General features: G+C 38.8%; 1 protein-coding gene across 2 annotated transcripts in view; it reads left to right on the top strand.

Moving 5' to 3' along the window:
* RFFL (ring finger and FYVE like domain containing E3 ubiquitin protein ligase) overlaps nucleotides 1-16,296 on the top strand; it is a 47,279-nt gene that overhangs the window by 1,836 nt on the left and 29,147 nt on the right. The window contains exon 2 of one of the 2 annotated variants that reach the window (XM_034420952.3): nucleotides 4,140-4,208. The exons of the other annotated variant lie outside the window; for it this stretch is intronic. The gene's annotated coding sequence lies outside the window, so the exon portion shown is untranslated. The remainder of the gene's footprint in view (nucleotides 1-4,139; nucleotides 4,209-16,296) is intronic. 2 annotated transcript variants of the gene reach the window in all.

The raw sequence follows: 16,296 nt of genomic DNA, 5'->3' as shown, positions 1-16,296 counted from the left end.
TTTTTATATAGGCCAAACATTTTGGGGACTTTGGATTTTGAGGGGCAAATTTGGCTCCATGAATTACCCCCCCCCCAGCAAAATTAAGTGACCCAAAGAGTTTCCTTGTGAATGAAATGATGGACTAACATTTTTGCAACGCTTCTTCATTTTGCCATTTAAAATTCTCATTCCTCAAAAATCAAAACAAAACAAAACCCTGAAACCCAGATCAAATGGCTTGCTCTTTTTGGAGGGAGCTTTTTAGGGCCTCAAAATAGCTAGTGGAACCTGAAGTTATCAATTAAATAGTATTGCTACATGATTGCTCTACCTTAATTATAATGTATAGATTAATACTTGGTGACCGCAGCAGACTAAAGTGCTATTAAGTAGCACCAGCTGCCTGCAATTATTGCAAGTTCAAATCTTACCAGGCTCAAGGTTGACTCAGCCTTCCATCCTTTCGAGGTAGGTAAAATGAGGATCCGGATTGTGGGGGCAATAAGCTGACTTTGTATAAAAAAGAACACTGCTTAGGGGGGCCCGAAAGCCCTACTAAGCAGGTATATACAAAAGTATGAAGGCTATTGCTTAACGCATTGTAAGCCGCCCTGAGTCTCCGGAGAAAGGGCGGCATATAAATTGAACCAATAAATTAATTAAATAAATAAATAAATAAACAAACTGCGTTCTCCAGATTGCCCTAAATCCATTGTCATTATATGATTGATCACATCTCATGTCAGCTCTAGGCACTTTGACCAATTGGTGCATGGTGGACATTCATATCCAAAATACATGGAAAATAATATGTTGGGAGAGATACGCTCACCTATGTCGTCCTTAGTTTCTTAGAACAATATAAACTGATTTGTATAGTTTTTTTCTGGGATATCACCAGTTTGCAGCGCAGAGCTGTTTTTCTTGGAGTTGAATACTATACATTTCAAACAGATATGTATTAAATAGCACGCGGTGTAATTTAATATGTAGGTTGCTCTCAGACTTGTGAAGTAACACAAGCCTTTTCTTCCCCATTTTCTATGTGACATAAATAAGGAACAAGAGGAAATTGCTTAAATTTCAGCATTCTCCCAAACTGTGCTGTTGCTTAGAAATATAACAGAATAACAGAGATGAAAGGGACCTTGGAGGTCTTCCAGTCCAACCCCTGCTCAAGCAGGAAACCCTATACCATTTCATACAAATGGTTGTCCAATATCTTCTTAAAAATCTCCAGTGTTGGAGCATTCATAACTTCTGGAGGCAATTTGTTCCATTAATCAACAATTTGATTAATTGTTCTGTCAAAATTTCTCCTTAGTACTAGGTTGCTTCTCTCCTTGAGTAGATTCCATTCATTGCTTTTTGTCCTGCCTTCAGGTGCTTTGGAGAATAAGTTGATCCCCTCTTCTTTGTGGCAACCCCTGAGATATCAGAACACTGCTATCATGTAACCACTAGACCTTCTTTTCATTAAACTAGACATACCCAGTTCCTGCAACCATTCTTCATATGTTTTAGTCTCCAATTCCCTAATCTTCTTTGTTGCTGTTCTCTGCACTCCCTCTAGAGTCTAAAAATCGTTTCCATATTGTGGCGACCAAAACTGGATGCATTATTCCAAGTGTGATTTTACTAAAGCATTATAAAGTAGTACTAACACTTCACCTGATTTTGATTCTATCCCTCTCTTAATGCTTGATTCTATTCCTGTAAGAATGCATTGGCTTTTTTTGGGCAGCTGCAGCATACTGCTGGCTCATGTTTAAGTGATTGTCCACTAAGACTCCAAGTTCCCTTTCATAGTTACTACTATTTAGCCAGGTACCACTTATTCTGTAACTGTGTATTAGTTTTTCTTGCCTAAGTGTAGAACCATATTTTTCTCACCATTGACTTTCATTTTGTTAGATATGACCCAGTGTTCCAGAGATTCTTCTGTATCTTGATCCTATCTTCTGAAGTGCTGGCTATTCTTGCCAGCTTTGTATTGCCTGCAAATTTGATGAGTTCCCCTTCTAAATCATTAATGAAGATATTGAAGTGTACTGGGCCTAAGACAGAACCTTGGGATACCCCACTGCATACTTCCTTCCATGTAAATGCAGTTCCATTGAGGACTACACGTTGAGTGTGGTTGGTCAACCAGTTATGAATCCATCTGGTGGTGGTGCTGTCTAACTCATACTTTTCTATGTTATCAAATAGTAGGTTGTGATCTACTTTATCAAATGCCTTACTGAGGTTCAAGTAAATTATATCCACAGCATTTTGCTTGTCTGCTAATTTTGTCACTTTGTCAAAAGTTTTGTCTGGCATGATCCGTTTTTGACAAACCCATGTTGGCTTCTAGTTATGACTTTGTTTGCCTCTAGGAGTTTGCAGATTCGTTGCTTAATTATCTTTTCCAGAATCTTCCCAGGTATTACTGTCAGGCTGATAGGTCTGTAGTTTCCTCGATCTATTCTCCCCCCACCTTTTTTTTAAAGATGGGATCTATATCAGCCTTTTTCCAATCCTCTGGTAGTTCCCTTGTGCTCCAGGATCAGATATAGTTCAGTGGTTCTGAGGTCATGTCTGCCAGTTCCTTCAGAACCTTGGGGTGTGTAATCTATCTGTCCTAGTGATTTGAACTCATCTAGAGTGGATGGATGTTTCGGTGTTTTCTTGTTTATCCCAAGTAATATGTTTAGAAAACAATATTATATTAGCTCCAGTTGAGATCCAAATTGATCTTTGAGATAATCTCAACTGGTTTTGGGATGATTTTGTTGGAAGAAGTTGCATGGGTAACAGGAAATGTACACATTCCATGAATCAACTTGACTTGTACATTCTTCTTGGATGTAATGAGATCTTAATAAAAATGTAGCCAGTATTGCATGGTGACTTATGATAATCAGTAATGTAATTGCCCAGAAGAAACAATCCACAGAGATGGTTATATGGTAAATGTATGTTGTTTCTCAAGGCTCTACAGTGGTGGGTTGCTCCCGGTTCAATCCGGTTCTATAGAACTGGTAGTAAAACTGAAGGGAAGCTCCGCCTACCCGCCATGACATCATCATGGGTGTTTTGCGCATGCGCAGAAGCGCGAGAGCAAAGCAAGCACGTATGCGCGGTCCCATTGCGAATCAGTAGTAAAGGTAAGTAGAACCCACCCCTGAGGTTCTAGAATATTGTGATGTCATACAACTTAATAGACTTGGTGCAAACAGAACATTGAAGCATCAAAGATCTTAATTGTTGAGAATGTTTTTTTTTTAAAAAAATGCAGCATTTTTAAAGGTCTGATTTAGGTAGCTGGATTCTCAAACTTATGGAAATTATCCATTTTTAAAGTGACACAATCTTTCAGACATGGGAGAGTTATGTTAATTTGTGATATTTTTTCAAATTTTATTAAAAGGAATAAACTTTCATAACTGTAGGTCACATCATTGAATGAAAACTTAACATCGTTTAATAAAATTTGTAACTGGAAAACACTACGTCTTTTGATTTATGACATTTTAGAGTAATCAAGGTATTAAATGAGCTTTTTCCAGTTTTCTGTCTCCAAATGCATTGGGGCTGCAACCATCTTCTTAAAATAGCCAGGGCTCTCCAAGGATAATGGTAGTTGTAATACATCACATTTATAGGATGCTCAGTTGGGGAAAGAAATATGACTCCCTAGAGAACTTGGCTTGTTAGTCTCACAACAAAAACAACAAATAACTTATTGCTCTTGCATGACTAGCACAATTATTTTTGTAGAAACTTTCATGCATCATAATCTATGATGCGTGAACATTTATGCTACCAGTTTGCCACACAGGGACAACACAAGTTTCAAGGCACCCATGATATTCTACATAATATATTACCCGTAGAACCCCCAATTTTTGTTTTAATATTTCTTTTTAAAATTAGATGAGCAAAATTTGGGCATCAAATCTTTGAGGTAAAACAGCTGGAATCCCACTTTACCATTTGTATTTTTTGTATTAGAATACAAATACCCCCCCCCCCTTTTAAAAACTGGCATTCCTGTTCTTGTATACAGTCATATACAGCACAGCATTTGCCTCTTGTTGACCCTTGGGTTATGCAGTAAGAAATTTGTTATCTGTTAAGGTGTGAAAACTTTGTTTTTGTTTTTTAACTTCCAGAGTTCCAGTTCTCATCCAAAGGCCAGTGATTATGGATATCTGGAGCTGTAGTTCAACAGTATCCGAATGGTAGTACAGTTCCTGCCCTCCCTTATATTGGGTGCAATGATGAATGAGTTAAGCAGTTTTAGATGCCTATGGTTAAAAAATAGCTTGGGTTTTAAATTTCCTCTCTTTGTTAAAAGTTACGTGGAAGTTTGAAAAGAATTGGCAGCTTGTTTGCTTGACTAGATCAAATTAACAAGTAGCTGGATTTTCCTAGCAAACCAGGCCATAAACCATGATTTTCAAGCAATAGTTGCTATGTCAGCCTTTTTGCCTGAAGGTCCTCCATGTATATAACCTTCATATCCCATCCAGCCTAGCCTTTGCATAAATTTCTAGGAGGCAGTCCATATATCTGGAGAGTGTCTGTAGGTTGGGGAACATTGGAGTAAGTTCACAAAATACATTAAGCCCAAACCAACAATGACATTATTGCTTGGTGAATTATGGGCAATAACTTCTGTGTAACCAGTAGTGAAAGGGATTTGGATGGGTGCAGGAGCAGGATAGGTGAATTTTAAACATACTAAAGTAGGCTCAACAACATCTAGTGCACAGATCCTTCCCACCTTAAAGCTATTTTTAATATGTTATTTTTGCTGCTAGACAATTTCTTCCACTTTTGTTTGTGATATTTTGGTTGAAATGTTAAGGAATAAATGGTAACAAAATCTTACAATATGGAATACATATGGTCAGAATGCTAAGTAACTATTTCATTATTTAGGTGACTCCAGGTCATATATTAACCCCCTCTTCTGATGTTCTGGTTTTTCTTTTTTTAGCAAAATTACAATATTCTTTAGACCAACATGTTCCTTCCTCATTTTACTAGGTTTTTTTTTTTTTGCTACCTTAAATATTTAAAAAAGATACTTTATGATCCCACCTAAGCCTTTCATTATTTCTATCTGTTTACTACTAAACCTTTCCTGGTTGTTGAAAAGTTGTATCATAGAGCACCATTTTTTGAATCAACATACTTCAGTGGATTAATGTAAAGAATGCATCCAAATTTTAATTACTCCTATGGGATTGAACTTTAGCAAAGTTGTGGCTACTTCAGTGCTGCTGCACTGCCGTGATTATGTGATTGCCATTTCTGGCATTCCCAGTTTCCCACAAGAAAGATTAATGGGGAAGCCTGCAGGAAGTCAGAAGTCATTCTGACACCCACTGCTTTTTTACCTGTTTGTGGTCATTCTGTTTCTCTGTTTAGGTAAGGAAATATTTCTAAAATTATGACCCAGTGGGTCACAGATTGTCTAATGTCTTCTAATTTGATTATCTCTCATCTCCTCCTTTAGTTATTTTTGTTTGTAAAAGTTATATAGGTATAATTTATATAGCTGAATATTTTCTATATGTCTTTTTCTTTCTTTGTGCCTTTTCCCATTCCCCACAAAAGAACACACATGTACTTGTGGAAGTCCTTTGGTTCACTAGAGCACCTACAGACTTTCTTCTTGAGTATAAATATGTTTACACTAGTTAACCATCATGGTAGGCTCCTGAGTTTTGTTACCGATAATATACCACATACCTCACTTTCCTTAAGGATTCTGAAGCGCTCCAGTGCAGTGGTTACTAGACTAGGTTTTCTTTAGAAGAAGATATTGGAAGATATTACAGAGTCCTGAAATATTTGGTGTACTTAAGAACTTATGGGTAACAGGTACAGACCAGCACATTCAGTTCTTTGTATCTCATTCTCTGATGCAGCTATTAAACAAGCCCAAGGCTCTGGACAGCTATTACCTCAAGGCAACTTGCACATACGTAGAGAGGACACCCCTAACAATGGGAATGTTGATACTGCATAATGTAATGGGAGATGAATGGTACATCTGCTCCATATACACCAGTTAAATGAGTAAACTATTGAAGATTGTAAGTGAGGTAAACAGTTTTGGACAAAGTTGTATGCAGTCTCAAAGATCTGTGTAATTTTGACACCTGAAATGTTATATTTTTAATTGCTTGGTGGTACTGACATGAAATGTAAGTTAGAGGAGAATTACTTAGCTCATGAAATTTATCATATAAAGTTCCTAAGGGTTTCTGTTAGATAGATAATTAACCAGACATGTTTTGGAGTCCTAAATACCTTTAAGCTCTGATTTTTGCTTTACAAGTTAAAGGAATACAGAATAAATCTTAGTTTAAGGCAGGTTTCCTTGAATTCACATTGAATTTAATAGAATTTACTTTCTAGTGAACTGAAGGGTAGAATTTTATTCCAATTGTGAGTTTAAAAAGTTACAAAGGGCCTTAAATGATTCTCCTGATTACCTATTAGAGAGCACAGTGGTTACAATGGTTTTTTTTGGGGGGGGAAAGGAAAAAATACTTGTGGTTATGTGTAATTGACGCTACCAATTGATCAGAGAAAGAGGTGCTGTACGTATATATGTGATAGTTAAAAATAATCCGAGGTTTCTTTTCCAGTGAAATCACATTGTCTTGATGTAACAGTTTTAACAACCAAAACATTGGATAATGTAAATAAGGAAAAAGCTGCTTATCTTACAGTTTCATCAGCATTTCATAGCCTTCAATTACTGTCTTGATTGATACCTTTGGCTTGGCTATGAGGTGAGAATAGGGCATTACCACCTTTATGCTTTGGAAAAGGTGTGTAATGTTGTGCCAATGAAGATTACAATGTTTGTTCTCCCAATCTGATAAAGTGTTTTGTGGATAATTCAAGGGGGAAAATCATAGGCTGATCCAGTCTTAACTAGTAAGAAAGCAGATACCAATCTGAATTGCTACTGGATTCTAAGACAGCTCCTGCTTTCAAACAGTTTAGGCAGCAGATATAGTTATTGCATCTGGCTTATGCCTATCAGGTGTTTTGGAAGAGAATTGTCTTTCCTATCCTGCTGCAGTTTGTAAGAATATCAGTGATAACCGCACAGTTTTCATTATTTGACTTGAGGCTGCTGGGAGTAAGCAGCATCGGAGAGCCACAAGTTCTGATGAAGCTGTTGTTCCGGCTAGCCCGGTATTATTTGCTTTAAATGCAGGACCAGCTAGCCCAGTATTCTCTGCTTATTTATCAATTGGCTTTTGACAAGTGTCATTAGAATTGGTCTAATTGAAGTACAAATAAATTTCCCTTCCATATTGAGACATTGTAAATCGTTCATCAATTCTTACTGCAGTTTCCATCTTTTATGATAACATAATTTATGATCTTGCATAATGTAGTCCATGTACGCTCATATCCTCTGGAGCCTCAGCTCTATGAGGAACAAGAAAGCTCCAGAGGATATGGGTATACATGGAGTGTATTATATCGAGTGTTCACATTCCTAGGGTGGAGGACTTGATTGTCAATGCTGGCTGGGGAATTCTGGGAATTGAAGTCTACCCATCTTAAAGTTGTCAAAGATATATTAGTTCATTCAGTCATATTTCTGTTAAATGTGGAATATGATTGAAATCCTCAAAGAACAGGTTTAGCTAAGTTGCCTTATATTGGAAAAGTTCGCGAGGCAAAGCAAGCATAATAGTCTTGGCAATGAATAAACAGTATGCTGGTACATGATGCAGTGGTTATATCCATGTAAGTTGTAAATCTCAGATGTGATTTTTTAACATTTTAGCTCTGTGTAATATTTTCACTAATTTGGCTGTGGAGAATCAAAGTTTAGACAAGTGTCTTTTGCCCCGCTACCTGGAGTGATGGATTTATAAGGCCATTTTTTAAAATACTACAAGTATTAGTTTTGGTTTTTGAGAATTAGGAATATTGTGCCGAATATCTGACATTGCTGATTAGCATTTCTCAATAGCAGAAAGCATCCATATTTTGAAAGCCTATTTCTATATGGCAGAAATAATGTATGATCATTTAGTTTAGTAGTTAATACAACATTTGTGGGTTACTCTTCCAGGACGAGGCAGCCTTTTACATTGCCTATATATTGCTTTTCTCACTTCCTTAAAAACATTTATGGGATTTGTTGGATTTATTTAAAATTGTCTTTCTAACATCTTGTAAACCACTTTGGGCTCCTTGGGAGAAGAACAATATAGAAATAATTATATATAGATGGTTAGTGTCTAGAAAATGCCAGTGTCTATGTATAGGCAGGGCATTAAGAGTTTCTGAGTAATTTCAGGTCACAGCATATTCTTAAAGGAGCTTTTGTAAACACTAGAGCAGGTGTTTAGATGATCACTATAGCAGCGGTCCTCAACCTTTCCGACTTGGCGGACCAGCACGGGAAAGGGGATGGTTGCGTGTGAGCTGCAGGTGTGTGCAAATGGAACTGCATGTGTGTACACTGTGGCCTGGTTCCGGACAGGCTGCAGCCTGATAGTGGGCGGCAGCCCGGGGATTGGGGACCCCTGCACTATAGTAATCAGAATCTGATTAGACTTAGTTTATGCCAGTGTGAATTTTTGAATTGTGTGCATGTTTTCCAACTAGGGTCTTGCTGGTGGGAAACCTGTATCTTGCTAATGTTGTTTTTGGAGCATTTGCAAAGTACTGGCATGTGGATCCATGTTAGATAGACAGAAATGTGCTTTATACTTTATCTGCTTTCAACTGTTCACTAACCTTCTGCTTCATAAGAGAAGGCAGGGTAAAATGTTTGAGTCCTGTGATCTCTTCTATGTAGTAGTGGCTTGAGGCTGCCTAGAACTCACTAGTAGCACTTGAAAGAACATCCTGTCTAGCCATGTTAGCCACTATATTTAGAGGTAGGTGTTTCAAATGAACTGAGCATTCCTGACTGCCCAAAATACAGTAGCTGTTTTCAAATATCACATGAAGCCTTAATGTAGTATGCTTGGGTTTTGGCTTAGCACAAACTGTGGACCAAATTCTTTTTTTTTAAACCATCATTTATAATTTGATATGGGTATCAAATCATAACTTACTGTTATGAATGAACCGAAGCAAGATGACACTGTTCGATAGAAGAGACCCAAGTGTGCCTTCTTAGTAGATCTGGCAAGGCAAGCAGGAACAATAGGAGAGAGGCAGTCCTGCAAATAGCCTGGCCCTGTGCCATCTAGGATTTAATAGGTAAGAACCAAAACCTTGAGGCACACCTGGAAGCCCCCTGGGAGCCAGTGCAGCTTGTGAAGCAGCACTTTATGAGTGTAATAAGGAACACCAAATACCGATCATGTTGCTGCAGTCTGAACCAGCTGCAGCCACGCTCTTCAAGGGCAGCCTGATATAGAGTATGTTATACAGTACTCCAAACAGGACATGAGCAAGGCATGAGTCATCATGTGCAATGCCTCTTGGTTCAGGAATAGGCACAGTTGGTGTAGAAAAAGAATTTGTGCAAGGATCCTTCTTGCCATGGTTGCCACCTGCTGTTTTGAATGGAAGCCATGAATTCAGGAAGACCCCCCAAACTACACACCAATTTTGACTGGGGAAGTACAGTCAAAATCCCCAGAAGAGGTAAAGATGGAATATCTTTGGAGCCTGGGGATCTAGGATTGAACAGAAACCTGTCCCCCCTTCCCTCCCCAGAGCCTCACAGCCTCCAGGAATTCAGAAAGTACTTCTACAGCATCCCTTGGTCAACCCAGGGTGGAGATGTACAAATGGGTATCATCTGCATAGTGTTGATATCACACCCCATGCTGACCTCACCAAGCGGCTTCATCTAGATGCTAAATAGGAGTGATGAGATGGTAGAGCTTTGAGGTATCCCCACAAAGCTGTGGTAAACCAGCTATTAAATTTATTTATTTATTTATTTATTTGTTCCTATTTCTATACCGCCCTTCTCCAAATAGGACTCAGGGCGGTGAACAGCATAAATAGCATAATTTGTGAAGTTGGTCGTTACTTTAGACTATAGTGTGGTTTGCACTTTACATAATACCGACAGTCCTCAGTTAATGACCACTTAGCACAATGATTTGAGATTAACAATGGTACTTATGCTGAGTCCTGAAAAGTTGAGGCTTGTCTCAGTAGCCCTGTGGTCGTGCGATTGTGATTTGGGTGCTTGGCAATCTGTTTGCCCTTCCAATGATTGCAACGTTCCACAATTTTAAGCAAAGTCAACGGAGAAGCTAGTAAGAAAGGTCAAAAGTTGCTCCCCCTCTCATTGCCTTTTCTCTCAGAGAGCTCTGCTATGGTGTATGAGATCCCAGGAATCTTGTAATCTGTAGCGCATGCCCGCAGCACCTGCCCAGTCATGTTTGCACCAGGCTGCAGCACTCACCTGTGCTTTGTGGCACTCATCTTCCCATTCCCCTGCACTTATGTTGTAGCACCTATCTGCTGCCCAGCCTGCATTCTGTAGCACTCACTCATCTGCTGGCCTGCTTGTGAATCTCCTAAGGAAAAGCTTGTCTTGACCGGGACTTGCAATTTCCTGCTGGTTTCCCCATTGACTTTGCTTGTTAAAAGCTGGCAAGAAGTATCAAGTTGTGGTCATGTGAAGTCCTCGCTTAATGACCTGTGATCCTTGTTTAACATCAATGAGGACTGCTAGGATTGCTGTCACTAAGCAGTGTTGTCACGTGATGTGCTTAACAATGGAATGAAAATTTTGGTCCCAATTACCATTGTTAAGTGAGAACTACCTGTACATTGCATTTTGTTAACTGGGATTTAAGGTTAAGGATTTAATAAGTTTTCTTTGGCACGGAGGCCTCAAAGTCAGTTAATAAACCTAGCTTTTGTAATTTTGGAAGAAACCAGGAGAATTAATATCCCTTTTTTCTCCATGCATCTTTTTTTTGCAAGCTGTTAACCTCCTGATTCATGGTGCCATTTTGTACTTTCATACATACTCTGAAGAATTCTTACTGAGAAAAATAGGAGAAATTGCTGCAGGCATTTATGTATGCTAGCAAAAGATTTGTGCAAAGATTTGTAACTGCAACTAATGAGTTGGATTTGGTCTGTTTAAATTAGCATTGTTTCCTGTATATTTCAGGAGGTTTGGGAAGATTTTTCTAGTGCTGTATTTAATGATTTTCCTAAGAGGACATTCTGGAGATTAACTTCGTGACTGTGCTTGCCACGAGACATATTTTTTTGTTTGATATTAGTAGTCTTGCTTCTTTTATGGAAATGCATTCTTCTAGGTACATGGAGAAACTGTTATGATAAATACCAGCAGGCCCTTCTAGCTGAAATGTTTTGAAGCAGCCATAGAGAAGGAGATTGCTTAATGCATTGACAAGAAGTATTAAAACTTACATTGAGTTGGATTTACATGGAACAGTTTTTATTCTACTGCTGCTAATTTAGAGTTGTTTGTAACTGTTTAAAAAATATGTCGGCGTAACTAATGTTCCAATCAAACAGCATGCCTATAAAGGCTCTGGTTGGGGCATAAAGTTGATAGGCTTGCAAGAGCCTTATTCAATTCTGTCCACTAAAAAACTCCTTTGATTAAGGCCCATAAAAGGGCTTAAAAATAAATGAGCATGAAGTAGAAGGGTCTTGAAAAGCCATGTTTATGTTTGTGGGAGCACTTTGCCCAAAACAGTGAGATGTTTGGACATCATTGCTGCCTTGTCACATATGAGCTCTTAATTTCTTCTGAGTGGAGGAGGGGATGTTTGGTATATATTTATTATATTTTATTTTAGTTAATTTTGAGGTTACTCAACTCCATAATGGCTCTGGGCCCCTTCACAGTTAAAAATGTAAAAGCTCATTCAGCCATTCCTTATTTAATGACTACGTTGGTTAGTGACTGTTCACAAATATAACAGTAATATATGGTAGTAAATGGTAGTAATTGTGTGTGTATTGGTGAACGGTCACTAACCAACATAGTCATTAAATAAGAAATGGCTGAATGAGCTTTTTTTTTTCAACCAATATGTGCACTGTCCTGTGCCTGACAGTTTTCTTTTTAGACAAATTTACATGGATAAAATGAGGGGAAGCATCTTCAGACTTACAAGATGCTATGACTGTAGCTGTTACAATAAAAGTAATCCTATATGGCATTAATTTCTTAGTTTGCTCTACTGGCTGATTTGACAGCCTCCCAGTCCAGAAATGGATATAACTGGCACAGCAGATGAACCTGTGCAAAGGCCCTCTTGGCCACAGCTGTCTTAATCTTTAAGCAGGAGCTGTGAATCCAAGAGGACCCTAGATTGTACATTAGTCTTGCACAGAGAAATGCAACCCCATTAAAGACTAAAGATGGAATATTTGTCCCCATAACCAGGGGAACCAAGCATCTGAGTCTTGTGAGGTTTGACCCACAGTGGCGCAGTGGTTTGAGTACAGTACTGCAGGCTACTTCTGCTGCCTGCTGGCTGCCTGCAAATTGGCAGTTCAAATCTCACCAGGCTCAAGGTTGACTCAGCCTTCCATCCTTCCAAGGTCGGTAAAATGAGGACCAAATTGTTGGGGGCAATAGGCTGACTCTGTAAACCGCTTAGAGAGGGCTGTAAAGCACTGTAAAGCGGTATATAAGTCTAAGTGCTATTGCTATTGAGGCTGAGTGTTTCTCTCCCCATTCATTTCAGCAGCGTCGCTTGGTTAGCTGGAGTTAAGAATTGTAGTTGAGTATCATCAGCATACTGATGATACCTGATCCCAAACTGATGGCTGTCACCCAGTGGTTTTATGTAGATGTTAAACAAAAGGGGAGAGAGAGAGTTGAGTTTTGCGCTATCCCACAAGTGAGAGGCTCTCACTCATCAACACTGATTGAAACTGGCCATAGAGAAGGGAAGTTAACCACCGCAAAACAGTAAAACCACTGCTAACCCCTGAAACATGTCCAATTGGATACTGTGGTCAATGGTTCTGAAGACTTGTTACCTCAATGATGCACTTCTTCCATTCTGACTTGATCATCAACAATGTTGCCTCTGTACTCAACCTGTCCTGAACCCCGAGTCCATTGGGTATGGATAGACAGTCTAATCCCTCTATATCCTACATTCCTCCATAATGAAACCAGAACAATGTATGTTGTGATGCAGTTTATTTTTCCACCCAGAGCTGGTCAGATCCAGGTCACCTTATCTTCAATAAGATGGCTTCATTTTCATGCATCGTTGTGCCGACATTCCTCAGTTATGGGAACCTTCACTCCTTTGATTTGTTCTACTGAGTGCTTGTCAAATATTTATCTCCCTCTGCAGTATGGTTCCGCCCCTTCCTTCTGCGCAACTTCAGATCAGATATATTACAATAGGATGGTGTTAAAAAGAAAGGAACTGCAAAGGAGTTTCTTCATTCAGCTCTATTCTTTTTAATGCTTTGCCCAGAAGGCCCATAGAGTTTTAAATCCTGATGCAACAACTTTGTACTTAATGTTGTTATATGTCCCTGGACATACAATACATAATCTAAATGCTTCAGGCAAAAAAATTTGTATATAGGAAATGGCTTGCCCATAGCTGTGGCTTTTTGTGGGAGTGTATGTGCTTTGCTTAAGTGTTTAAGGAAGAAGAGTGCTATTAGAAACAGGACCCAAACTTAATCTTTATTTTTGCTTAATGTGGTAGGTGACTCCCATCCGTTGAGCTCACATGTTTGCTTGCTATTGTTGATAATAAAATTTGTTAATTTATGTATATAATTCACAAACTGCCAACTTCCCAAAAGAATCAAGTTTACACTGCAAAGAAAAACAACAATTAAATTCATCATCAACTAACATAGCCCACACTCAGCAGAATAAAAAAAATCTGTCAGCTCAACCATCTTTTTTGACTTTGTGAGAATGATGCTGTTGTTCAGTGCTCTTCCATTGATCTCTGAGCTATTCTTCATTGGCAGCGGCAGCTGTACAGACTCCCTCCCCCACTTCAGTGACCACAAAGCGAGTGCCATTAAATTCTTTTGGTAGATGCTCTTTGTTTGCTGGGACTGTACAAAACACTGCTCCTGCACTGTTGTTGATTCTGTCATTACCATCCAGATTAGAATAGAATAGAATAGAATTTTTTTTATTGACCAAGTGTGGTTGGACACACAAGGAATTTGTCTTGGTGCATATGCTCTCAGTGTACATAAAAGAAAAGATACGTTCATCAAGAATCATAAGGTACAACACTTAATGATAGTCATCGGTTACAAATAAGCAGTCAGGAAACAAGATCAATATAAATCGTAAGGATACAAGCAACAAAGTTACAGTCATAGGTGGAAGGAGATGGATGGTGGGAACGATGAGAAGATTAATAGTAGTGCAGACTTAGTAAGTAGTTTGACAGTGTTGAGGGAATTATTTGTTTAGCAGAGTGATGCCGTTCGGGAAAAAACTGTTCTTTTGTCTAGTTGTTCTGGTGTGCAATGCTCTATAGCATTGTTTTAAGGGTAGGAGTTGAAACAGTTTTATGTCCAGGATGCGAGGGGTCTGTAAATATTTTCACAGCCCTCTTTTTGACTCATGCAGTATACAGATCCTCAATGGAAGGCAGGTTGGTAGCAATGGTTTTTTCTGAAGTTCTAATTATCCTTTGAAGTCTGTGTCTGTCTTGTTGGGTTGCAAGGCCAAACCAGACAGTTATAGAGGTGCAGATGACAGACTCAATAATTCCTCTGTAGAACTGTATCAGCAACTCCTTGGGCAGTTTGAGCTTTCTGAGTTGGCGCAGAAAGAACATTCTTCATTGTGCTTTTTTGATGACGTTTTTGATGTTAGCTGTCCATTTTAGATTTTGCGATATGGTAGAACCTAGAAATTTGAAGGTCTCTATTGTTGATACTGTGTTGTCTAGTATTGTGAGAGGTGGAAGTATGGAAGGTTTTCTCCTAAAGTCTACCACCATTTCTAAGGTTTTGAGTGTGTTCAATTTCACATTGTTCCGGTTGTACCATGTGGTTTCTGCTAGGTTCTAGCAGAAACCACATGGTAATAATCTTCAGATCTTCCACTTTCTTTTTGATGTTTTTTTTCTTGTATCTACTACATGCTTCCATCTGCATTGTTCTTCAATTGTGATAAGGCACATTTCTCCACTTTTATCATCTTAAATACAATTACATAGAAGCAAATGGAAAAGGATCTGCAATTTGAGAATGACACATTGGTACATTTTCAGGTGCCAGAATTAACAATCCAGGATGGCTGGATTGGCTAGCCAGTGGCCATTTAGTTTTGTCCAAACCATAGTTTATGGCATGGTTCATATGTGTGAACCAGATCACTTATCCAAAAGTTATAGCTAAGGTAAACTTGTTTGCATTATATTGAGTACAGTCACGGTATTGAGGTATGTGAAAACTGAGCTGATTTTAACTCTTTGATCTAGTTCCTACATTTTGTTAAACTATGGTTTGCTTAAACATTCATCAAGTAAACACAATTGGCTGGGTGCATACATTACACTTTAAATTTATTCGTAGAATTAACATAACACGCTAAGCCAGTATCAAACAAAATGCATTATAGATTAATAATGTGCTATGTGAAGCTGATCTATGATTGCATAACCATGTGATGTTAAATCAAGATTTAACGTTACATGTATGACTTCTGGAAGTAAAGCCCTGAGATTGTAAATCACGTGGTCTCCATTCCTCTTACTGCAGAGTTAGGAAGAAAATTCTTGCTGTGTTCTTGATTTAACACTGGTCATGGTTTAACACAAAGTCTTGATTGTTAACTAAGCCATTTATTTTTGGCTTTGTTAGCAAGTGACTAAGAGAGCCAGTTTGATGTAGTGGTTAAGGCAGGGGTGTCAAACTGGTGGCCCATGCGCCAGATGCGTCACGCGCAGGCCACACCCACCTCAGCTCCACGAAGGGGAAAAATGTCGTGAAACGTCATGTAGCGGCAGTGTGACACTGCGAATTTGACACCTGTGGGTTAAGGCATCAAGCTAGAAACTGGGAGACCATGAGTTCCTGTGCGTGTTAAATGTCACCTTCTCTCACACAGAGAAAGTCTGCTTTCATATTTTTTTAAATCAAACATGCCCCTTCTTTCTAGTACTTGGTATCAAGATCGGCGTTATTTTATGACTTGTGTGGACTACAAAATCTGTGCTGTCCAATTATGGCTCCCTTGTGTATGTGAATCTTTCTATACATTAGGAAGAGTATTAAAGGCTGTACTCTGCTGGACAATAGATGATGGACATGCCTTTCTCCTTGTAGTAGTTACATGGTAGCCTTGCTTCCTACTGGAATCTC

This window comes from Pantherophis guttatus, chromosome 1, assembly GCF_059756535.1.
Source record: "Pantherophis guttatus breed Tessera chromosome 1, ASM5975653v1, whole genome shotgun sequence".
Taxonomy (NCBI): domain Eukaryota; kingdom Metazoa; phylum Chordata; class Lepidosauria; order Squamata; family Colubridae; genus Pantherophis; species Pantherophis guttatus.
Note: the sequence above shows the minus strand (reverse complement) of the source record. Positions and strands in the feature narration are given on the sequence as shown.